The sequence below is a fragment of the Patella vulgata genome, chromosome 8, assembly GCF_932274485.2.
Source record: "Patella vulgata chromosome 8, xgPatVulg1.2, whole genome shotgun sequence".
Lineage (NCBI taxonomy): Eukaryota > Metazoa > Mollusca > Gastropoda > Patellidae > Patella > Patella vulgata.
The window spans coordinates 25760156-25787108 of NC_065886.2; the positions used below are offsets into that span (position 1 = coordinate 25760156).

At 33.0% G+C, this 26953-nt stretch overlaps 2 long non-coding RNA genes across 3 annotated transcripts in view; one reads left to right on the top strand and one right to left on the bottom strand.

Annotated features, from left to right (window-relative positions):
• Positions 1-26953, top strand: part of LOC126830054 (uncharacterized) — a 203973-nt gene that overhangs the window by 46500 nt on the left and 130520 nt on the right. Inside the window, exon 3 of the long non-coding RNA XR_007683673.2 lies at positions 10151-10231. This is a non-coding gene — a long non-coding RNA (uncharacterized LOC126830054). The remainder of the gene's footprint in view (positions 1-10150; positions 10232-26953) is intronic.
• The window catches only part of LOC126830055 (uncharacterized), a 90724-nt gene that overhangs the window by 29693 nt on the left and 34078 nt on the right, over positions 1-26953 (bottom strand). Inside the window, exon 3 of one of the 2 annotated variants that reach the window (XR_008789089.1) lies at positions 15215-16482. The exons of the other annotated variant lie outside the window; for it this stretch is intronic. This is a non-coding gene — a long non-coding RNA (uncharacterized LOC126830055). Of the gene's footprint in view, positions 1-15214; positions 16483-26953 lie in introns of those variants that run through there. 2 annotated transcript variants of the gene reach the window in all.

Sequence of the window (26953 nt, forward strand, 5' to 3'; positions counted from 1 at the left end):
TAAATGTTTTTTAAGGAGAAATATATATCAAAAGAAAATATAATATATTTATTTAATTGAGGTCATTACAATTATTTTTTATTGATATCGGTTTATGTTCTTTTGGGATCAAAATATGGAATTAAAATGTCGTTAAATTAATATCAGATATAGCAATACGCATGTAACATTTCGTATGCATGCACTTCTCATCTCTAATATGCATATCATTCTGTATTGCATAATGTTCTTGGTTACGGTTCATGTCAAATTCATAATGCATTTAAAGTCTATATCAAGCTGATAAGAATAGAAGAAGAAAAAGAATATATAAGTTTACTGGGTAAACTGAGTAGTATATTGACTGTCTGGGATTTGAATAGAGGCTTTTTAAAATCGCTTTTTTACATGTGTCATCAAATTTTAATCCTTCGTGAAGTATTAGAGTGGTGACTTGATACAGACGCATATATACGATAGTCTACATTATAGATATACATAATGTCTGAAAACACAACTACTACTAGTAGTAGTAGTATTAATAATAATGAATATGTGTAAAGATTTTCAGTAATGATATTTAAATTCAAATCCTGATTTTAAGATTATATTGTTTTAACATTTATATTATAATATGTAATTTAAGATTTAGAATAACAGCAAGGATGAGGTGAGATTAAAATACGTTTATGTATTCAAATATGTAGTTTTGCAATATGCATTTTAAATGTTAAAGTACTGTAATTAAGGTAGGAGCTATGACACGATATTTGTGTTTAATATTGAAAAAACATCCTCAGCAATTAATGTGTCTGGATAAATTTGGATAAATGGAATAAAAGGATTTATACAGAAGCTCATATAGTTTTTAGATACTACTTAAGGCTGGTGAATACGTGAGTCTACCATAAGAAAGATATTATCACTCAGGAACCAAATGGCAAGCTCTATGAAGTGTCCTGAAATGTGCAAGGATAACCTGCCTTATGCACAACACAAATCACAATGTACATAATGATAGTCTATTAAGGACTATAACAATTGAATGGCATATTCATGAGATTTTATTAACACACATGAATATTTCTTATGATAAATGCTTATTAGTATATATTAAGATATTAACTAAGTTACTTTAGTATGCCATAATATTGTCCGGATGTATATGTTCGTTGAAATGTTCCTGTGCATTTAAAAGGTCATGCTAACTTTTTACATGCAATTTGCGCAAAAATAATTATTGACTGCCTCTCATGATGTATCTATGCCCGTGAATGTCATAAACCAATGTTTCAGTTTCAAAATTGGGCTATATTCTAGTTGATTTGTGATCCAAAATGTTGGTAAATCGTAAAGTAGTCGGTAAATGTAAAATGATATATAGGCCTATAAAAGAAGTGACGAAATTTGTACTTGATCGATTGTAGAAGTTTGAGCAAGAACATAATGTACACGTTAATAATTACTTACCTAGATGAGTTATTATTATTCCATATTAGTGCGTTTAATTAATCCACATATTATCTACTTTCAATCGAGAATAAATATATCCATGTTTTCAACTTCATCATATGACTGCTAAATGTCTGACGAATGTCAAATTGTCTGAATTTACGCTTTTCACTTATTTACCTGATATAGAATTAGTCATAATATGCATACAACTTTATCCCAGATTTTATTTTGATTTAGATAGACGTGGAAATATAAATTATACCTCTCAAAATAGGATCATCCTGGTCCAAACGTTTGACTATCATTTTCGAGACTGACACAAATGCGTTTTGATTTGAATGGGTGTTTAGTCTAGTATGCATATATACGATTACACATAGGCTTGAAGTTACAAAAGCAGACACTGTTATTTTAAACAACATTATAATTGCATATTCATCATTTTAATTCCTTAATGTGGCGCATGTAATAGAGACAAATTATTTCAATAAAGAAGCAGATAGGTACTAGAATACTAGTCATTGAAATGATAACCATTCCATTGGGTATTATAAAGTATATTTTATAAAATTTATAGAGATAAATGTTCACAATATTCGCACATATATATAAATAAAGCACTATTGTTCAAAAGAATAAGTACAATAATGCATTATTTTACAGTGTTCAGATGCACACAACATATCACTGTGTCTTATGAAGACTGGTTGAACTACCTATCTATCTTATCTTTTATTTCTTTGTAGATTATTGATAATATTCACTCAGTGTGAATACTTTATAGTTTAACAGGTAATATGGTATAAACGTTTGATAAATTTTAAAATTTGGTTGTTTAAAACTTTAAAATTAAACACTTTATGGGTATAACCCTGTAGATGGTTCCCCATTTAATGAATGAATAAATATTGTAAGAATTAGAATACTTGTAAATATTGATTTAATTGAATGCATTTTTATTTGTTAGATACAAGTATTTAATTGGCTAGACACCCAGAATATTGTTATAACAAAAACTAAATTTTGATATTAATTTTAAAAATATAATCTTTAAGCTGTGGGCATTTAAACATATTCGAATTGCAATTCTTGCAACAATAAGAAATTTGATAAAGCTCATTTAAAATGATTTAATCTTGCAAATTACAGTAACAAAGATAATCACTACTAAAACTGAATAACATACAAAGTATAAAACTATAAAATAAAATAAGATTTATTAAAATAATTTGTAAAAAGATATTGTTCTCTTTTACACATATAAATCCAGTAAAAATTAGCATTTCGCCTTATTTAAACATATAACTATATAACACCTCTCTCAATAAATATTAATAACATTACAAAAGTATACAATCCCTGTGTAAGTATGATGTCATTGGCAGTCTATAATCAAAATATACTAACACGACTAAATCACATATTATAAGTACATTGAATTAACAGGTTTAGATTATTGTCATGTGTATGTTTTAAGTTACATATACCTATGTCTACATGTTATCTTGTTTGTATATAATTCGATTTATCGGTTATTATAATATTATTAGGATCATGTTTAGTAATTATTTATGTAGTCTTAAGTGTAATAATTAATCACTTCACACTTGTTAATTAATAAATTAAAAACACTTATATGGATATACTACTTCTGAATTTATTAACATGAAACGTAGCATGTTAATAAATTCAGAAGTAGTATATCCATATAAGTGTTTTTAATTTGTGAAATCTACCTCTATATGTCTTACAAGGATTATGTTAATTAATACTTTAAAAGTCAGGTATTTGATGCATAGAATATGCCATTGATATGCAGGTGTTCCTGGTATGCTAATTTGTTACGATATTTGAACACTTATCAAAAACATGGAAAAAGGGAAGAAACACCCCTACTTAGGAGTTCCAAATTATATTTCAAAATACTATAGTTAGCTAGTGATAATATATACACATTGATACATACAAACAACACTGTTCCATCACCTTTGCTGTCTTCTAAATCTTACTATTTGTATATTGTTGTGTAATATTTATTAATCGATATTTAATAGGCTAAATTTGTCTTTTAGATTAAGCGGGTATTATTCCAATAAATGTGTATGCAATATGTAGTCGTGTATTTATATATTGTAGGTATGATTTATGTTCAATCGCAAGATATTTCAGCACATCTGGACATATTTTCATGATGAAATGTTTTTTTCGGGCGAAAAACTAGAATAAAAAAATCGCCTTTTATAAAGTTAAAAAGAAATAAATGCACCAAAAATAAACTAAATAGAGGGGAAGTGTGCTATTTACCTACCATTTAATTCAGACGAACTTCCTATTGTAATTTAAGCTGTCTTTAATAAATAATAGTTTATTATTACCAGATATACTACTTATGAATATTGATAGCCCGGTTGTCTGTACAGAAATACAACAATTCTGTCATTTAATTCCCTAGTGCTGAATTACAGCTAACGTGACCTTTCACACCAATCTCCAAATATGGTGTTACTTATTAATATTCATGAATTTCGTTCCCGTAAAACCGTTATAGAAATGTCTTGGCCGCCATGATGATATGTGTTGTGGGCGGAGCTAACACCAGTTTATACTGAACTGGAGGCGTACACATGTTTTAAGCTTTCTGAATATATACATGTTGTTCAGAAATTTGCTGAAGTTAGTATTTTCTCAAACATGTTTCCAGATTTAGTTTTGATAAGACGAGTGGTATGAATAAAATGAGAAAACTGTCTGGTGCGTGAATAGATGGCTGGATAGGAAACCGCTGCCATTGTGAAGATTATTCATAACATAGTTGCATACAATTTCCATGTCTAATCGCTTACCCCGCGTGAACTGTTCTTCTATTACGAGCCATAGGCCTACTAAAATAAGTTAATCTTATATGTTTTAAAATGTTGACAAAGTAGTAAATTAATTCGCAGTAAAATATTCCAATTATATGAACTTTATTTACAAAAGTGAAAAAGTTGATAGCTATGTTACTAAGCAATTAAATGTTGTAAACGTTGATTTTGAAAAATGCAATTAATTTCTAAAATATAAATTTAATATTGAATAAAGCTATAAATATAAGACAAGAATATGCAAAGTAAATGATATTTTTTTTTAAAAAAATAGGAAAAGGAATCATTAGTAAATGTCTAGCTGTTTGTAGTCTACATAAATTTTCATAATGTAGAAGTTTAGAAGATCATTTTTCCAAACATTCCAACTTCAGTAACCCTATTCAATTTATTGTAATAACTTTAACTTCTAATATAACATTAATTATTGTTGACTTATTTTGCAGAGCAAATTATATTAAAATTGTTTTTAAATCGCTCTGTATTTGATTTACGTTAAAACGACTATTTTCTTGTTGAATACTAAAGATTAAAGGTAACAAGCACAAACGTTTTAATTGCATGTACTCAAGAATAATTCAGATTTATAAATATTTTTTCGATAGATTATTTGTTGCTGAAGCAATTTCATATTTTTAAAAACATCATGTTATTTTTTTGTCATAATTAATCATGATGTTACATTGTACATTTAACCAAACATTGGCGAAAAGTATATTATTTCAAAAGCGGAAAAATATTCAAAGAGATAATACAAATTATTGAAGGTGAGTTTAAGATTAGTTTCGACTTTAAATATAAATCACCAATGAAAATATCCTCATCGACATTATTGATGTCATGCATTAAATCTTTAAAGATGCATTATTTAAGAGTTAAATCTACCTATTACACTTTTTTATTTTGGATTTAGATGTTATATAAATTATTTTGTTCACATGGCAAGCATATTATCAGCTCTCTAGACTATGAGATGGCGCAGATGTAAACGGATTAAAATACGATCACCATTTAATGATTTTAATTTAAAATGGAGAAGCTAGGCTGAGTCTCGAGTAACAAGTAACGTTGCGATGATAATAAACAATCTATGTCAAAACTTTAAACAGTGATAACGTCGTTCAGAATAAAGTAATTTGAATGAAATTTTCAATATATTAATTTTGATTTATCTAATTTACAATGGAACTATTATAGCAAGAACGGCTGATCTTTATCTAAATCTTACTTAAAGCATCTTTAAGAAACAAATTTAACTTTTCAACAAAGGTAAAACGGTGATTTATTTGCAGTCATACCTTCACATGTGATTATATATCAGCCAATATTCCACTAAAAGTCACTTTAATATGTTGTTCAAATGAAAGGTGTATACGTTCTATATGATAATAACAAAATATTTATAAGTGAAAATATAGCTGCATGCTCTAATGAAAACTATAAACTGTTACATGTGCTATGTAACAGACTTAAAAATAGATATTTTTATAAATCATTTTCCATTATAAATAATAGTTATAATAACTTTTCATTATTTAGAAGCAAGTATTTGTAAAAGTTATTTATTTTGTCAGATGTTTTCAATCGTCTATTATCGATATTTATCAACCTATTGTGTCATTTTAAAATAATTTTACATATGGCCCTTGACTCACTTCAAGAAAATGGGGATATACCTATTATTTACATATCGTCCTATATCTGGACAAGAAATACTTCTCAATTTTTAAGAAAAACCCAACAAAACAAGTTTATATTGCAGTTTAATACATTTGGAGAAATATGGTCATATTAATGTATGGATTTCTTTCTTAATAATAAAACTATGTAATAAAACAAAATAAACCATAAATAAAGGAGTTGATTACTAGGAAAACCCTATATTAGCACATTGGTCTTTTGATTAAGATAGAACGATGTGTCTATAATTACATACAGTATTCTGAATATGCTTTATTTTATAGTTAAAGATATATCGGACCTCTCCTTTTCTCAAATAGTTAGCAACTTGTAATACTGTCATACACTTTTCTAGAAATTTGTGCCAATAAAAGCTAAGCAACTGTTTTTGTGTCACCATATTTGTGCTGGTAATGGTGAAAGCTATTTTAATGCCTTGCTTGTTCAAAATTCAAATTTAGGGTCACAGACCTTCGGGTCATGTCAACGGTTTATTGCTTAAAATGGTGGCCCCTGAAGCATACCTAGAAGATGACTGAATGTTGTTAATTTCACAACAATGCAGAAGGCAATCTGACTCTTTATTACCCCTCTAATATGTAAATTGAAAACCATACATGTTTATTGTCCTTGTTTGAAATTTTATAATACCTTAAATCGGAAACAGAATATTGTTAACGTAACTCCGATTCCCCAACGCATTCCTTTTTTACAATTTGTTTGTACGGTTATAAATAAACTCGTAAAACTAGTGTTTGGCACAAGTATTCCAATATTCGAATACTACAACTCTGATATTCGAATATTCGGCATAAATCAAATTTGATCTATTCTACCTACAGTTTCTAATTTGAATAACTATTTTAGTAGTATAGGTTCTTCAAATGGTTGCAGCAGTTGATTCATGGGCCCTTGTACGTTTCCAAGTTGGTCCAGGTTAAGGGGATTGACCGGTTGGATGACCGAATGGTTTAACGCGTGTGCTTTAGGTCATAAGGTCTGTTATTGAGTCAACTTGTACGTGACAAGGAGTAGGATGGCATGTCAAACCTCGTGAGTTTTCTCCTTGCCCCCCCCCCCCCCCCCCACTGCTAAAACCCTACGCCCAAACGGGTTATGAAATAAAAATTAAACCATATGTTAGTCACGAAATGACATAGTTTGTGTCCAGTGATTTAGTTCAAATGACAGAATATTAATGTTAACAACAAAAGTTGTCTTATCGATCACAATTTGAAAATGGAATCCTTTGGAATAGCCTTGGGTATGTTTACATTCAAACGAATCGTAAACAACAGTGTGGGAATGTCAATTTTGAAAAAAATCATATCCAGACCTGGTTGAAAATAAGACATTCTGTAGATAGATGATGTCATGTCAAGGGTGTCAGTCTGAATCGCTGAGTTTAGGGAGGGTGGGGCATAGTTTTCTGTGGTTGATAGATTCTTTGTCTCACCCCAGCATTTGTTATTGACTTTAACAGTATTGATACAGTTTAAATTCAAATCTTAGTCTGCACCCTAAGGTCAAACAAACAGTCACCACGAAGGAATCTAGAAGTTATCCAACATAGTGTCCTAACGATAATTCTCCATGGGAGTAAAACGATATTGTTTGAGATTATCACTTGCCTAAAATAGATGAAAATCTGTTTTTATAGTCTGGGTCATTAAAAAAGAAACTGCACCACATGGTATGAATTTAGGGGAATCTATGTAAACAGGGGCTAGAAACACAATCAGTTTTCCAGGTACGAAGTTGAAGTAGAAATTGTAACTGATGTAGTAGATTGTCAAACTACTGTATGTCTTAAATCCCTATTCTCTGTGAATGATATACCAGTATATATACATAACGTTTAGTTTTAAACAATATTTGAAAAGTTGACACACTTTCTATAACAACAGGCATGAAAAACGTTGTTTCTCAGACATAAAACATTCGACCAAACTTTTAGTTTGGCTTGCCTTTTGCAATCGCTTGTCCCGTTCAACGGACATGGTTTGAATCTGCATCGTCCTCCGATCTTTATTATCGACACACCAGGACTGGAACAAGATGGCTGGATGTACTTGTTGATGATATGCCGGTGAGCTACACCCACGTGTTTAGTGTATCCATCTTTTTCCAGGTAAACACCGACCCAACTTTATTCAAAGCTCTTGTAACCATATTTTACAACCGAAGATAATATTTAAAAGCTTGTTGGCGGACAGGATTATTATGGTAGATGTAAATGTAAATGTAAATCAAACAGTTGTTATATGTAAATGTAGACTTTATTCATTACACTCCGTGCTCTTTCGAATTATGTTTTCATGTTAAAAGTAAACTATTCCATGGAATTTATGGAAATATTTTATCCATATAAGCCTAGTAATTTAGAAACCGTATCAAGTATTGTAGAAAGAGTTACCATATCCCTTTTCATTATTTCATGTTTCTACGGGAAGCCCTGTTAAAGAAATGAAATGAAATGTAGATTAACGTCCTACTATTCAGCACCGACTGGGCTAATGCCATACAGTGTGCTATGGGTGAAACTTTATGCTCAATTTGGCCACTTATTTTCTTTAAACCAGTGTGGTTTAGGTAACATTGGTGCATATTATTATAATGTGAAAAGAAACAAAGACTTGGAAATATTGTTTATATACATACAATGACATATTTACAACAATCTGATTAAAACACAGATCCTATTTCGTTTCGTTTTTTATTGTTCAAAATTTCGTTTTATTTGTCTGTACCACTTAAGCATCTAGAAGAGTTGTTATATAACCTGCGTTCTAGATGGAGTGGAGGATTCGCCAATGAAACTATCTGTTAGGGCGACTGTGGGTAAACCACTAAAAACGTCATCGCTGATTGATTAATAAATGTCTGACGTCATAGGTTCAAAAGCCGTTTGTTCAACCTCTGACGCGACCTTTTACTACAACCGGTCATATTTTTATGTAGTGTATAAGTATAAAAAAAAACAAACGAAATATAGATGTGTAGTTTAATCAGATTGTATTTACAAATACAATTCATGAAAAATAAAAGGTCAATAGCACTAAAATAAATAAATAAACCGAATTTTAAACAACCCAATAAAATTAAATAAACCGTGCACTGTTAAAAATTGATGCTGTTAAAACTATAGTCAACTTTTATTTTTGACGCGTGATATACCCACAAGTATAACCAACTAACCTAACAATTGTAACCAATGTTCATGACCACTAAACACCCAAAGATGTAATTATAGACGTTAAAGTGTGTTTTGGATGAGCTACTCGACTGTAGATAGCATAATTAATACCAATTAAAAATGGGAGAATATCACCGTGTGTTGAGTTGCAAGAGTCTTCGTGTACACAAATGCTCTTGGTTATGAATAAAAAAAGAAAAATACCAATACATTTGACGTTAATCACATTAACACTTCAAGTATTACTTACCTTTAAAGAAATGTAAATGTTGCGAAATATTATCGTGTACTATATCTTTGTGTTTGTAAATTTCACTTATCCATATTTTTGTCAGTTTTTTTTTTTTTTTTTTAATGAAATTATTTAAATGTTTGATATTATGATGTGTAGAATTTGCATATCGATAACTTTTGTCGGTGACTTTTTGTAATACTTTGGGTGATATTGACAAAAAAAACTGCGGTGATTAGTATATAATAGTACATGGGTGTAGTGTATCAGTTTACACCACTCACGGTGACAACTTATAAACCGAAGCAACCTCCCCATGCCCAAACAAATCAAATTCCCTTATTAACTGACGGTTGTTTAAATTGGATCCATATTGATGTATAACACTATAATGTTATAGAAAACCAACAAAGAAAACTTAGAATTATTATTTATTCATTTACTTACATATAAACAAATATAATGCAAATTATGTCAATAGCACTAAAAATAAATGATAAGATAAAACCAATATACACAGCCGTTTTAAAACACTCTTCCCCATGTCCACACGCAACCAAACAGATCAAATTCCCTAGTTATGGATATTAGTGACTTCAGTTTTCTCTATATCCGTTATGGAGAATGTACTTTTTTGTGACCTTGGGTCCAGATATTATATAGAAATTATGGAAGGAATCAAACTCGGGGGCCTGTATTACCATTCCACATGTTATATGTTAATAATTTAAATATTTGTTACAGTTACACTGAATTGGTAATCCAATCGATGCAGTCTTGTGAACCATGATGATGAAGAGGAAAGAGATGATAGTCAAGATGCAGGTAGGTTCAGTATGAATTATTCAGATTCATTTCGGTTTTGTTTTAAAGAAATTTTCTTGAAATTTACCATTATCTTGAAACTTGAACAATTTACCAAGCAGGAGTGGGATATTTAGCATTATTTCAAGAACAAATTTAAATATTCAATATTTCAAGAATCGATTTTAAAGGTTTACTATTTTAAGAAACTTTTTTGAGTACTCAAGATTCCAAGATAAAGATTTGAGTGTTCAAGAAAGCATTTTGAAAATTGAACTGGTGAATGGTTAAAAATATAATTGAAACTACTTTAGAGAGTAGATACTGTTTATTCAAAAAACAACTAACATTAAAACTCAGCAGACTATCATCTGAATTAACTAAACTTTTATTTTAACAGACTACGTTCATCTTTAAAAATCAGTATAATATTGTAAAAAATTAAAATTAATATTCGGGTCATTATATAGAAATGAATATAAGACAAATGGGATGGAAGAGATTAGGCCTCATCCATGTTTAAAGAATTCGCTTTAAAAGAGCCAGTGTCATTAAAACCCTTGAAGAAATTAAAATGTTTGTATCTTAAAAATCCCAGAAATTACAGTGTACATTCAAAATTTAACAAATGGTCAAGCTTATCCTAGAATCTACCCTAAAAATTCAAATAGACCTACCCTACAATAGTATACTATCTTGGATATTCGATAGATTGTTCAAACCATTTCGAAAATTCAAGAATTCTTTTTGTTTAAGATTTCATTATTATCTTTAAGAAGATTTCAATAAAATATTTTTGAACATTCTGTGTTTCAAAAGTTAATAGACTGCAGAATATTGACATATTATAAATGTGTCTTAGTTCTATTTTGTTCACAAATTCAACAAATGGACTGGAAGCAAATTAGGACACTTCTAAAATTGATGTAACTTGAAACATCACGAATACGTTTGTGAATCTGAAATCGGATTAAAACATTAATTTTAATGTGTGTGGATATATTAGAAAATGTTTGTTCATTATTCCAAAACTGAGAACTCTTTTCTCAGGCACTATGCTGTTTTCCATAATTTATAAAACCTATTGACATGAATGCGTGTATGTATGTGGTTGTACAATAAATCGTTGATATATATTAATATATATATTTCTTCTTAAATTGGCTCACACCAGAAACACGATGAAGTTGGTACTTAAAACGAGGGGGGATCACGTGGCTAAGTGGGTAAGACGCTGGCTCGCTAGCCTGGAGGTCAGGTGTTCGATCCCTGCATTGGCCGAGAAAGTTCATCCCGATTTTCCGGCGTGGTTTCCCCTTGTCAGTGATGCAGGACGGAGGGCCTGACAAGGACAGCTGTCTAGTCGTTCGGATGGGACGAAAAACCGAGGTCCCGTGTACACATTGGAGTGCACGTAAAAGATCCCTTGGCAGATGGAAGTCGATATAAGAGTAGGCCGTAGCGTCGCTACCCGGGCAAAATTTCCCTCATAGCACACTGCATGGCGTATGCCCGTCTTCATTAGCCCAGTTTAGGAGCAGAACAGTAGGACGTTAAACCCCATTTCATTTCATTTCATTTCACTTTAAACGAGATCGGTAATTGTGTATTAAGTGATATACCACAATCATCAGCGTTATGGCATACATTTCTCAGATTACAGGTTATGCTTTAGTATGTCCATTTTATGGGGACATTTTTGTTATGCGAACTGCTGAAAAACAGATACTTGCCACTTAAAGAAGCTGAAAAACATGATATGGCCCTGGATTTACCCTGTGTATGATTTAACATATCAGTGAGTGGGTGTCTCGTGTCCGGCAACGTATTCTTGCTTATCTATGGGTGTGGGTATAATACCATGTGCCAAATAGTCGAATATTTATTCTTGGCAATACATTTGATCGAATTGAAATTACATTCTGGACAACACGCGAACGCCAAAGACACCAGAATGGGTGCAAGGCGTTGCGAATCAGATTTCGATATGACTTCAATTGTACGTCATCAGAATTGGGGTCACCTGACTAAGATTTATGAAATAAATATATGATATATTATGTTCGTCCCAGAATGGCCTAGCTGTGTTGATGTGCATAAATCAAAGGAAGGGGGGGGGGAGGGTCAAATATCTTCCAAAAGTCGTGTATTGCTTTTTGAAGAAATAGAAAATAATGCTAAACTAACTCCAAATTAATGATTGCAATATGCACAGAAATAAATTATACAAAGCAGTATTTTAAACATATGAAACACTGCGTTGTACATGAAGCTCCGCTTACATTGAATGTGGCTTTATAATTTCTTTCTACATATACTTGGAATGTGTTCTTGCAATATTAGTGATTACATTGTAAACGTGTATTATTTAAAGATACATTATGTAAGATTTAGATAAAGAGCTGGCCATTCTTACTGTAATAGTTCGAAAATAGATAATTCAAAATTAATTTATTGAAAATTTCATTCAAATTGCTCCATTGCGAACGAACATATTAGCTTTTGAAGGTTTGACAAGATGTGTGCATTTATTGCAACCACCGCACCGTCACCATTTTAGATTAAATCAAAATATGACTGAACCGTTCCAATCTACTTAATATCGGAGATATCCCATGGCATCCAGAGTTGATTATGGTCTTGTCATGTTAATAAAAGTCTAATTAATAGTTTATATGTATTTCAGGCCTTAAGAAAGACCTGCAATAGGCAGATTTAGCTCTTGCATAATGTATGTTTAAACAGTGTGCTTAAAACATAAAATTTTACCCTTTTAATATAAATTTTGGAATACAGTTTATTGTTTAAAAGTATTTTTTTTATCATATTTTAGGTATTATTCACAATATCATGTCTGCAGTTAATCCAGAGAATTAATACATTGTTGATTTGGATGGGTTGTTGTTTTTAATTTAGGTTTGTTTAAACAAAGAGGACAGTTGCAAAAGTGCTTACATTTTCATATAGACATTAAATCACTAGAAACATCAAAGAAAATTTACCATTGCCAAATTTTTTTACCCCAATATATAACGTCATTTTGTAAAAATCACTTTGGCATGTTACTCAGTTACTGACTCCACTTTCATGGTGACAAACTGGATCTGTGTTGACAATTTCATAGTTATCTTTACACAAGTTTTTGATATCAGCTTCACTTACTATGTACATCACAAAATGTGTTAAAGTTTTGACCAGATATTAAATTAATTAAATCACTAGAAACATCAAAGAAAATTTACTATTGCAAAAAATTTGTACCCCAATATATAACGTCATTTTGTAAAGTATATTTACACATGCACATGTAACTTTAAAAATCACTTTGGCATGTTACTCAATTACTGACTCCACTTTCATGGTGACAAACTGGACCTGTGTTGACAATTTCATAGTTATCCTTTTCGAGTTTGTTTTACATTTTTTTTGATATCAGCTTCACTTACTATGTACATCACAAAATGTGTTAAAGTTTTGACAAAATATTCACTTTCAAATGACCAAGCCAAGCTATCATATTTGTTTACAAAATAATCAGGTCATAATTAAGATTAGATTTGTTGAGCCCGTAATACTCAAACGCCCTACTGTTCTGCACCGACTGACATAATGCAGTATGTTATGAGGTAAATCTTGTCCGTTTCTTTTTATTCTCCTTCAAATTCCAAATGCCAATGGTATTTTTTTTACGAGAATCCGGTTTATCGTACCACCCCAATGACTAGACACTGTTCCTTGGCAGACCCTCCGCCTTGCATCTCTGACAAAGGAAACCATTCTGCAAAATTACAAGGAATTTTCTAGGCCAACACCGGGATCAAACACTGGACCTGCTAGTTAGTGTTATATTTTGGAAGGGCAACATCTAAACAATACGTGCTTCAGTACTTTCATATCACAGAAACCAATTTATAAAAAAGTGCTTATAAATCTTGTTTGAGAGCTACACTTTAATTCCAAATGTAACAACATCAGATCACGAAGAGGACCTGCGAGAATGATCTTTTCACGAACGCATAAACGCACCGCAGATCAATTTTCTTGAACACAAACATTTGAATTCGACATAATAGGCATGTTGAAAATCACGATTTTATGATGCAGACATTGGGGTATTACAACTCGTTCAGTTCTGTGGAAGATGCAACGATAATACCAAGATTGTCATTAGAACAACAAGAGTGGAAAAGATCCCACAAGCAACCATTTAGAGGCTCATATCCTCCATGTGTCTACGTTTCACTGTTATGGTTTGTTCTGTTTTTCTGACGGTAAATGGTCAGCCTACAATAATGCCAAAAATCACCTTTCAGCTGTCATTGCTTTCGGTCAAATCAGTGGTACGTGTTCGTCGCGTCTCAGTTTATAATGATATATGAGACATATATTATGTAAAATTTATTGTTTAGATTTCGTTATTGGATAAACATACCAAGCCATTAATCTATATCTTTATTAATCCTTTTAGGCTATAGTTTTCAGTTGGTTTTAAGAAGCGAATGTGGTAGGTTTTTCCCCTGTATGATTTATCTGGCAATATTTCATCTGGCCCTACATTCATCTAGGGGAAACCTGTTGCCACTCCACCTTAAATTGGAAGAACTTAATGGACAACTCCAGTAACAGGAGTTTTGTTAATATTTTACTCGTCTACCCTTTAGGTTAGTTTCAGCTATGCCCAATCTGAACTGCAAATTGTTTTACGTTTAATTAAGAAATTAGCAAGTCGGATGCCATGTCCAGGGATAGGGCACACTATTTCATAGTTGTCTATTCACAGTGTAGATTGTCTGGATACTGGCCATAATAAAGAATCGAATGGATATCACAATAGAGCAACTTAAGGATAGGAGAAATCCCTACAAAATGGGCTACGCTGTCCTAATTAAGAACTAATACCATAAATTGAAAACCAACGAAAAGGAATGAAACGGGGTTTGGTGTTCTATGCGAACAGTTACTTTTATTTCAAAGCTTACAAGTACAATGTGAGAGGGGGGGGGGGTCTTGGCATGAAGGAAGGGAATGGAACGAGGTTTGTGGTCCCACCCTAACAGTCACTTTGAGACAAATATATGGTATTTCTTTATTGTCCCCGCCTTTCGAAGAAAGCAGGGGATTATCAAAATGGGTTCGTCCATCCGTCCGTCCGTCTGTCCATCCGCCTGTTCGTCTGTCTGTGCGCCCGTTTGTGATTCCTTCACACCTTTTGGGGCACAATAACTTTGCTTCTAATTGAGCTAGAATTTTAAAACTTTCCGTGGGTGTTTATTAGTTGAATGCCTTGACGGTTTCGAATGTGAGTGAGAGAGAGAGAAAAATGGGGTTTAACGTTCACTCGACACAAACTAGGTCATTTCGGGACTAACACATAGGTCAACCTTATTTCAATACACAACTTGATTGGTCGATGCTTTGGGACACGATAACTTTGGTTCTAATTAAGTCAGAGTGATGAAACTTGGTGTATAGTTGCATTACATCAATACCATGACTAATTTCGGCTCAGGTTACGCAGAGTGACAATCAATTTAATTAGTCGAGATTTTGGAGCTCGACAACTTTGATTCTAATTGAGTGAGAATGGTGAACCTTGGCTTATATCATTACATCAATATCTTGACTAAGTTCGGTGATGCACATTTCCTACAGTTTCTTTACATCAGTACCTTGACCAAGTTCAATAATGAACGATTTCTGCGTCGATTTTTTGGGACATGATAACTTTGATTCCATTGAGTGAGAGCGGTGAAACTTAATGTATAGTTTCATTACATCAAACTCAGGGTATACTTTCAGTACAACGATGCCTTGACTTAGTTCGATGATGATCAATTTGATTGGTCGAGACTTTGGAGCTCGATAACTTTGACTCTAATTGAGTATGAATGGTGAATCTCGGCGTATATCATTACATCAATACCTTGACTAAGTTTGATTACCTTGACTGAGTTCGATGGTCAGCAGTTTGATTGGTCGAGGCTTAAGAAATCGGCGTCTTTGGTGAAACTCGGCGTATATATTTTGTATTTATTATCTTTTCTTCTTTTATTCTGTTATACTCATACTTTTAGTGAATATTTTTGATACACATATGCATTTTTTAAAGACTGCTTATGATTGTCCGTGGTCTAAAATGCTATAGTTGCCTCTCTTTTTTTTTCTTTTGCTTATTGGCACTTTTTTTCAGCTTGTTGGTTTTGAGTTTTTTGGAGGTTGTTTTTGGCGAATTTTCATATTGGTGGCTATCCGTGTATTTAATGTGTATTCTACTAAAAAGAAAAATAACTTCAGCTTATCGTTGGTTTGTTTTGATTTATTAATATTGTCATAATTATGAATCCAACCCACAAATTACAATAAATAATATAAACGCTTTGCTCTTTACATTTACTTTTACTGACAAATGGTCAATTCATGTGTAGCAGATTTATAGTTAAAAAAAATATCCATTTTCCAGCAACCATTACATCTAATTTGGCAATAAATAAGACTGAGGTTAAATGTTAAGAGTGAACTCATGTTTATGGGAAACATTCCGGGACAGCGACAACCCCAGTGGCGTATATTAGTCTTTCGATGGGGTCACAATCTTTTTAAATGACCAGCTGGTACTAAAGTAGAAGAATGGGGCATTAAATACCCAAAAACATCATTCATTAATTAAAAGCCAGTCGTTTTGGGGGCGGGATGTCTCTGACCCAAAGGAGGGGTGGGTGCATTAAGGACTTCCCCTTATTTACCCCACTAGAGAACCCTCTACTTGTCTTATTAATCCATGAGTTTGACACAGAGTTTAGATTATAAGACGTGGTCAGTTACATCCTCAGTTCACCAGTGAATCTGCTATTGCACCTTGTAAAGTTGTTTTCTCCATATTTGTAATTCAAAACACAATGATACATAAATTGGTGTAGCTGATGTGTATGATGTGTAAAACGTTTCGCAAAATAGATATGAAAATCATAGGAACCAACACGTTATTGAGCATAATAATCACTAAACTGATGATATGGTTGCTAACTTCGGGAATTGGTTGTTTGTAATGTATTCAAAGTACGTAATGTTGATAACTGCAGAATACGTTCGACCAATTCTGTACAGTTATTAATAATCCATTAATATTAATGTCATTGTAGGCCTGTTTCTTGGTACATTTCATGTCTCAAATATCCCATAAATAAATTGTTGGATCATCGGGAAAAAGCTTGGTGTTCAGGATTTACAAGGGCATCCGGAGCTATTCCCAAAATTTAAAGCAAATTAGGAATGGGATGACCGTATATATTGCATTTCACACAAATGCCTTATATGGCACATCCAAAAAGAATAACTGTCAGAAGTGCCAGAAGATAATTCAAAATTTTAACGTGCTACTTTTCTGCACCAAACGGGCTAATGAAGACAGAGGATATAAGACTTGGCGGACTTCCAAAGGTCACAAAATTCTCCTGTGACTTGCCTGTTAAGTATGATAGGACATTTAAAAGTAGAACAATGATAGGACCAACAGCCAACAGCTCGGTGCAAATTAATACTGAAAGTTCAAGCAATTGAGGGAATTCAGCAAATTGTTTGAATGTTTAAAAAAAAAAAAAAAAAAAAAAATAGAATGGGGAAATAGTTTTTGTTTTTTTTCTGGTTTGCGTTGTGTTCTTTTGTTTTATTCCTTTGGTGATTTGTATTTCTTTTCTTTTATACATATAGTCATATATCCCAAACTCCATTGATATTGTTACGTTGAAAGACGTTTGATCATTACTGGTGCGAGTTACGATATTGAAATATTAATATCGGGCTTGGTACAGCGTTCGTCGGGTATGAGATTACATGAACGTATATTTTGGATTTCTTGTTTCCATGTAGTTTCAGTTCCTGATATACTACAGTTAGCTTGGCGTAGCGGCATGTGTAATGAACAAAAATGGGCACACTTTAGAACATCAAATCTCAGTTTGGAAGTTCGCTTATTGCGAATAAGTTTGGTTGTTGGCCTACTTTTGTTTTATTGAATTCTGATAGCTGGACAGTCATGGAGGTGATACTGATTGACTGGGTTAATGCTGTTTCTGTTGGGCTTACAAGGAAATGAATGTCTGTGTTGTATAGTTTTGTTTAAATTCCTTTTCCAACGTTGCCTGGCGCTTTTGACCATATATGTCTCCTATTTGCATTGTGACTTTTCAAAACTTTTGATTAAGGTCCTGGACAATCAAACACCCGTATACAGGTAAAATAATAAATATTAGTTTAAGAATTGTTATCTTTAACTATTGGTAAACTGTCCAATATTTTCATTGGTTCCCGGATTTCCATGTTCAAAAATTCTGAGAGAGAGATTATAATCATATTATCGGGTAAACAGTGTATTTACTACGACAGTGAAACACACAATAATAATAATAATAATAATAATATATCTGAGAAAGGCGAGGGGGTAACGTCCGCTCATCACAGAGATGGTAATGCACGATTTAGGCTTTAGCAGTGGAGGAAACTGGAGGAACTGGGGAAAACCCACGAGGTTGGACAAACGACGATACGCTTTGTCAGGTACAAGCTTGTGATCGAAACCACACCAGATCTTATGATCTAAAGCTTACCCTATAAACCACCCATTTTAGTAATTAGTCACATTAAATAAAACATAAAATGTTATGGAATACAAGTATTGAGTTTAATAGGGGCAACGTTTCGGCAATGATACATAAAACAATAAAGTATATGAATACAAGTAAAGTAAAATAATTAAATATCCAACAAAAGAAATTTAGTATGTAATATAAACAATTAATCATAACTTATGACACACCAAATAACTAAATAAATAAAAAAGAGCAAAGAAAAATAAATTATTTCAATGTTGATCAAAAGAAATACGGTAAGTAAAATGGGTAATTCGAATTTCCATGTATATCAATTTAATCAAATATATGTATATATACATATATATATATATATGGACAATAAATGAGTTTTAGTTCAAAAATAATATTAGATTTAGATCGGGGGATATATTACCATTAATATTTCCAGGTTTACAGTGATGAATGGTGTTGGTCAACTGTATATAATATGGTAGATCCACCTCGTTAGTAAAATCTATAACCAATAATATGTCAATTGATAACTTATTGATGAAAGCTAATAAACGACATTTTAATAATTTAAAAATACCAATAACTATACCGCATTCGTTAAATCTGAAAAATTATGAAATTGTGGCAAAGATATTTAACGACATTATTATTGAGTAAATTATATTTGTAAATCATATCTAATCAATATAATATTATAATTATCCAATGTATAGCATCTGTTTAGCAATTGATATCAGATAAAAAAAACAAAACCAATAAATACTACTGGAAATCTTATGCCAGTATATGATATTAAATAAATAACATTTTACATGGTATCAGATAATGGTATCAAATACATGATATTATACTAATTATATCAAATATATAACATTCTTTCGATATTTAGTAGTTTGATATTAATTGATAATAATTTATTTCTACATGTAAACTGAAAATGATACCTACACTTTACATGTGTAACATCAAAATCTATGCAAGCTTAGCTTTCTGATGATCATTGTCGTTGTTTTCTGTCAAATTTGCTGGTGTAAGGATGAGGTATTGAGGGCGTGGAAAGTAATTTCAACTTTATTGGTGATCACCATCAGAGTTTACACCTATACCACGTATCTATAGGTCTGTATATTCCAGTTTTGCCAACCCAGTTATGGTTTGATTTGTGGACCCATAACCGGGCACAATGCATCGGTCGTTACATGGAAGTAAGGAAATGAGTTTAATTTCATAATGACTAATGCATCATGTTTGCATTAAAATATGGATAGAAAAGAAGGACGTGGTGGCTATGATTAAATTGTATAATGGGTATTTTAAAAGATGAAAGTGATGACCAAGTATTTATTATGTCTTAATTCTCAAGAACATTTGTATGTATTCTGCTGTGGTTAGATGTTAGGGGGTCGAATTTTTATGCCTAGCTATACTGTACGAATATATCCTCCAACTTCAGTGAACATTTCACAATTAGGATCTATTTTATTCTTGTGTGATAAATATTTGAGAATAATAGGTCATTGGCTAGATTATCCGGTGTTTTACATTATCATAAACAACGTCTAAGGGAGGTAACTCCTCTTAAAACAAGATGTTTACGTCCATGAAATTAATTTAAGAATGTCATTTCAAAAAATCCATTTGATTGCATGCCAGTTAATTTTTTTATTGTAAATTTTCTCTCTTCATGGGCCATATCTATGCTTTTTAAATTAATCCTAATTCGTCGTCACGATTCATGTTTGTTTATATTAATGCAAGAATTGTGGGATTTATTATGGGAAGGGGTGCAACTCTTACTTGACTTGGTCAAAGATACTGGATAATCAACCACATTAAAAATCAAACTCCCGGTTACGCATGGGCAATGAACTTTACGTCAGATATTGACAACGGTCCCAGACCCTCCGTATGTTGAAGATTAGGAGGTTCTAGGTGACCGAGACTAGGATAGGGAAAGAAATATCCCGAATCCGTTGGATTTGATCAAATCACATAAGTATGCGATACGGTATGGTCTTTTTTTTCAATTGAAATTGGTATATTATGTTAAGCTATGTGCAGTGCGCTTTGTGGACAGATTAATTGGAAATTAAGAAAACTTGCGCAAATGAAGTCTTTAGTACAGTCAACTACTGTGGCTGGAGGCAAGACTGAAGAAACCATTTCTAGTTGTTTACATGTGTGTTTACCTTTTGCACAAGTAAATTCCCCACTAACATTTTACTTACTACATTTAACATTTGCGCTTAGCCATATCTCGCTTGTCCTTATGTTTAGTACAAGACATTTTTATACGTCCACATTTTCATATATTGTCGTCGCCCCTTTCCGTCCGGACGTCCGTCCGTCCGTCCACAATTGTTTGTGGACTCTCTACAGGTCACAATTTTTATCCGATTCAACGAAACTTGAAATATAGGTTTATCTCCCCAAGATCTCGGTTCCGTTCGATATTGGCATGTATAGGACCGTAACTTCATGGATTATGGCCCCAGATAGTACGAAAAATCGCGTTTTTAGATTGTGGTCCCTCAAGAGGTCACACTTATTATCTGATTAACAAAAACGTTCGAATATGGCACCGTTACACCGTATTGTTGGTTGAGTTCGAATTTCATGAAAATCAGACCAAAACTGCCAGACAAAATGCCCCTCCCCCCGGTACCCAAATAGTGTAAACATCTGGTATATCAAGGTTGTGGACCCTCTAGAGGTCACAATTTTGATCCGATGTTGATGAAGCTTGAAATGCATGTTTATAACCCAAAGATCTTGGTTGCTTTCGATATTCGCGCATATCAGATCGTAACTTCCTGAATTATGTACCCTGATTGTACGAAAAATCGTGTTTTTAGCTTGTTGTCCCTCAAGAGTTCACAATTATTATCTAATTCAAAAAACCGTTCGAATTTGTCACCGTTACAACGTATTGTTGGTAGAGTTCGAATTTCATGAAAATCGGACCAAAACTGCAAGACAAAATGGCCGCCCGTCTACGCAAATAGTGTAAACATCTGGTATATCAAGGTTGTGGATCCTCTAGAGGTCACAATTTTGATCCGATTTTAATGAAACTTGAAATGCATGTTTATAACCCAAAGATCTTGGTTCCTGTCAATATTCGCACATATCTGATCGTACATTCCTGAATTATGGCTCTTGATGTTACGAAAAATCTCTTTTTGTTTAGCTTGTTCTCTATCCATCTCCTGAAAAATGTGGGCGTATCCTGTCTGGCAGCCGCTGGTTTGTGTAGCAATGACTTCGATATGCAAACGAAGAGTGTCACGTGACGACGGTAACAACCGAACAAAAGTTGGTGGACAAGCCCACTAGCCAATAAGGCACTACAAACCCAGCAGGAAATATTGAAGCAGATAATGAGAAATATTTAGGTCAGTGGGCCCAGCTGGCGTATTTGAAAATAGGGCAAGTAAGCCAGGTGGTTTGTCGGTCAGATCACCACATTTAGGCGACGAAACGATAGGAACAATTCTTTGTCTGTTATGGAAAATGGCCAACAAATAATCCTTGGTTTGTGCAGGCCTCGGAATAAATGATACGTTTATTTTTGTTTTGTTTTAATTCAGATTTTAGATCTATGACTTTTGTGAGATATTTAGAAATGTTCAGATGGGACCATGATTTAGAAATGTTCAGATGGGACCATGGCTTACTGGATTATCTCCCCTGATTGTGCGAAATCGCGTAAATAGCTTGGCCGTCTTCATTAGCCCAGTAAGATGTTAAACCCCATTTGATTTCATTTTTATTCGAATTTAAACATACGTTCATTGCAAAACATTCGTGGATAAGTTCGATTTTCGTAAAAATTGTACCATAACTTCCCATTAAAATGACCCCTTTCGTTTACAGAAATAGAGATAAAGCATGTGAAACATGTACCAAAGTTGTGTTGAAGATCCAAAGATCTCAGATGAGGTCGATTTTGGTGCGCATCAAAAATGTGAAATATGTACAAATTTTGTGAACCCTCTAAACTTCACAACTTCAGTCCGATTTAGATGAAACTTAAAATATATGTCAAGGATTATAAGACCTCGGGTGATTGTTTTTTTGATGTGCATCGAACCTCCGTTACGGATTTATGCCCTCTTTTCCGAAAACATCAACAAAGAATGGCTAACGTTACGTTAGTCTCGATTTTGGTGAATTCTGTACATACTAATTACCATTCGTACGTTCTGAGGGATTTGAATTTTTACAAGACAACACCGGAAATACATATATTATGGTGATTTCACATAAGTTACTTCGCAGTGCTTGCTTGGCTATAGGAAATTTGAAGGTACCATCGGGTGGACAAGTGCGACATTATAATAGGCCCATTTTTTTTAGAGTGGTGGAAGAATGATTTATATTATATATGAAATCGCTGTATCGTGACATTTTAAACAATAGGTCGTCGTCATATTTAGTTGACATACTGACCAAGTTTAATATAACAAGACACAATCATAATTTAAGAAATAATCAAGACATCACTATTCCATTTTGTAGGACCTCTCAGTACAAAAAATCATTTTTTCCTTCTTCTATAGCTGATTGGAATTCATTGGACACAACCTTAAGAAAGGTCAATGATTAAAATTTTTTAGATCAGTACTTAAAAAGAAATACAAAAATAATGATTTATCTCCTAACTATCATATTTTTGGAAATCTCTTTGAAAATATCATTCACACTAGATTGCGTCATGGGTGCAGTGTGTTAAATCATGATCTATTAAGGTAAGATTAATCCAGAGTCCAAAATGTGAATGTGGCTGTCACGACGAAAATGCTGAACACTACTTCTTTAAGTGCAAGTTAACAGGACTACACTATTAAACTCCCTTACTGATTTCAAAATCACTAACGTGTTACTATGGGGTGACGTGGATCTATCCGAAGAAAAGAATACTTATTTTCTCAAGTTCATATTTACATAACATCAACTAAACGATTTACCTAACTACAATTTATAATATTACATATGTATATAGTAGTTCCCGTGCACTCTTTATGTGTATGTTTTGTTTTATTTTGTACATGTAAATATGTTTAGTTCATATTCCGCAATTTTATATGTATTATTTGTTGAAATATTCTATCTATATGCATGGACTTTATAATGCACTATATTAATGATTATTTCAATGAAAGGAATATAACTTCGTATCTATGATTTGAAATATTCTCCTCAATTAATATTTTATATTAAGTTTATAAGTCGTTAGAACTTTTTTTGTTTTATCCTTTTGTATTGTACAGTGAAATGTCAATGCAATAAAATAAATTTAAACACATATTATTACTGATAAACTTGGGAAATGAGCAATTTCTTCATAAATGTATAATGGCGTACAGTTGTATTGTCATTTACCGTTTACTTTTGGATATGATTGACAAATAGTAACTTGCATGCATCTCAATACTGATAACAAAATAGAAAACCATGAATATCACCTGAAATTATGTTTCCGCGGTTTATATTTGATTACAGTAAATACATAAAGAGACAACAAATGGCTTACCGTGACTACGTTTTATACGTGGTCAACTTAAAACTGTGTAATAAGATATGATGTTATGTCTGACCATTTATAAAAAGTGCCTTGATATCTAACATACTGCTTCGTTGAGCAGAAAGGTTGAAATGGACACGAGACTGTTCTGTTTGTCTTTTATGGCAACAAAAATGGCGGCACGCTTTGCATGCCTGATTATGAGTTGACAATGAAAACGATCGCTGTGTACGATTCTCCATTATTTGTTATCAAGCGTTTTTAGACAAGACATGACGTCTACACTATTCTACTATTACAAAACAATCTGTTTATATATAATCTAAAATACCCTCAGCTCCAGAACACAAAATATTGAAAGTGTTAGTCCTCTAACCACCCCGATGCTTCACGCCAAATTTGAAAAACAGAATTTATTAAAAGCTGCATAGTCCATCGCTTTAACAAGGTATTCGGGAAAGGGGGCGGGGATATTTCTGGAACAGAATGTCACGAAACGCTGATTATCGATGGAGTTTGTCCTCTCTATACGCCACACCAAGTTTGTGTGAGAGAGAGAGAGAAATGGAGTTTAACGTCCACTCGACACAAACCAGGTCATTTCGGGACTAACATGTGGTTTAATTTTATTTCAATAATTCTCTTGCGCGTAGGGGTCTTTAGCAGTGGGAGGAAACCGGAGGACCCGGAGAAAATCCACGAGGTTGGACAGGCGACCCTACTCCTTGTCACGTACAACCGGGGATTCGAAACCACGCCAGTTGACTCAATGACAGGCTTTATGATACAGCACGCACGTGCTAACCATTCGGCCATCCACCCCCCCCCCCCCAAGTTTGTGAAAAATCTGTTAAAAACTGTAGCCTCTATCGCGTTAACAAGGTTTTCGGCAAAGGAAGGGGGGGGGGCGGACTGGAACGAAAGGACATGTTGCGCAGAAAAAATATATATAGGGTGTGATTTTCTCATGGTCCGAATGTTTAACACCATCCGTTAAAAATGTAGCCCCTATCGCGTTAACAAGGGGAGGGAAAGGGTTATTTTCGAACGAAATTTCGCGGAGCTCTGAAATTCCATGGCACCGATTTTGATGAAAGTCCGTTAAAAACTGAGCTCTATTACCTTAACAAAACTTTTAGAAAAGCGGTTTGGGGGTAACTCTGGAACGAAAAGGCGCGTACTCTCATGGCCCAAATGCTTTAAACAAAACTTGAAGAAAAAAATGAGCTGAAAACTATAGTCTCTAAAATATGGGCCTATAAAAATGCACTGTCTAATTTATTTCAGCTCTGTTGAAGATGTGTGGCAAATTTTGACAGTTATTTTTAAACAATTTACATCCAGACACCATGTATCTATAAGTCTGTATATACTGGTATTGCCAACCCAGTTATGGTTTGATTTGTGGACCCATGGTATTGCCAACCCAGTTATGGTTTGATTTGTGGACCCATAACTAGGCTCAATGCATCAGTCGTTACATGGAAGTAAGGAAATGAGTTTAATTCCCTAATGACTAATGCATCATCTTTGCATTAAAATATGGATAGAAAAGAAGAACTTCTATGGTGGCTATAATTAAATATAGTTGATGTTTTTCTTAGCCTTTGGCGCACTGTTAGAATGCTTATTTAATAGATGAAAGTGATGACCAAGTATTTATGTCTTAGTTCTCAAGAACATTTGTATGTAATTTGCTGTGGTTAGATGTTAGGAGTGTAATTTGTATGCGTAGCGATACTGTGCGAATCTATTCTCAAACATCAGCGAACATTTCAGAATCAGGATCAATTTAATTATTTCGAATAAATATATATATTATTTAAGGGTATGACTGCCAATAGTAAATTTTCTGTTAAAATGTATTGTCCTTTGATTAATGTAAAATGCAAAATGTATAAAGGTCTAATACCCTTAATGATAGTCAAGTACGTCTAATGACAATGTCGCATGTAATATATTGAACGGCAAATGTGTCATTGCCTAATGATCTATTAAACATACATTATGCAAAAGCTAAATCCGCCTATTGCAGGTCTTTCTTTAGGCCCGGAATGTTATATACACTATTAATTAGACATTTATTAAAGTAGCTATTCTCTAACTCAATATCATCCAAAGCCTTCGACAATGAAAACACGAATTATTTGTCAATTTTAATCAACATTGGTGTTGTGATCTTACCAGAAAAGGTGGGCTTCTGATATCCAATATTTAAGACAAAATAAACATTAATTTACGATTGGTACACGAATCGTGTACCATAATGCGTTTCAGTGCAATTTGTAACAAGCGACTCGAAGAACGAGGTTAGACATATTCCACAAGTCATGTCAAACGGTGACCCCATATTCTTATCTGGAGAACATGCGCAATAAATACTATCGGTGTAGACTGGAATAACCAGACGCTAGAGATTGCCATTGGATTGAGACTTCTGGAGTATTTCGCAACATAACTGCTTTGAAATTAGAGTAAAAACGGAAACGATTGAATGTAAATCAGTTTATTTACATTCATATTACATTATTATATACGTTGCGACCCATTTGTGTCAATGTGTAGGTCCCAAATATTAGCGATTTAGCTCCTTTAACATGAAAAAAAAAACCTTAA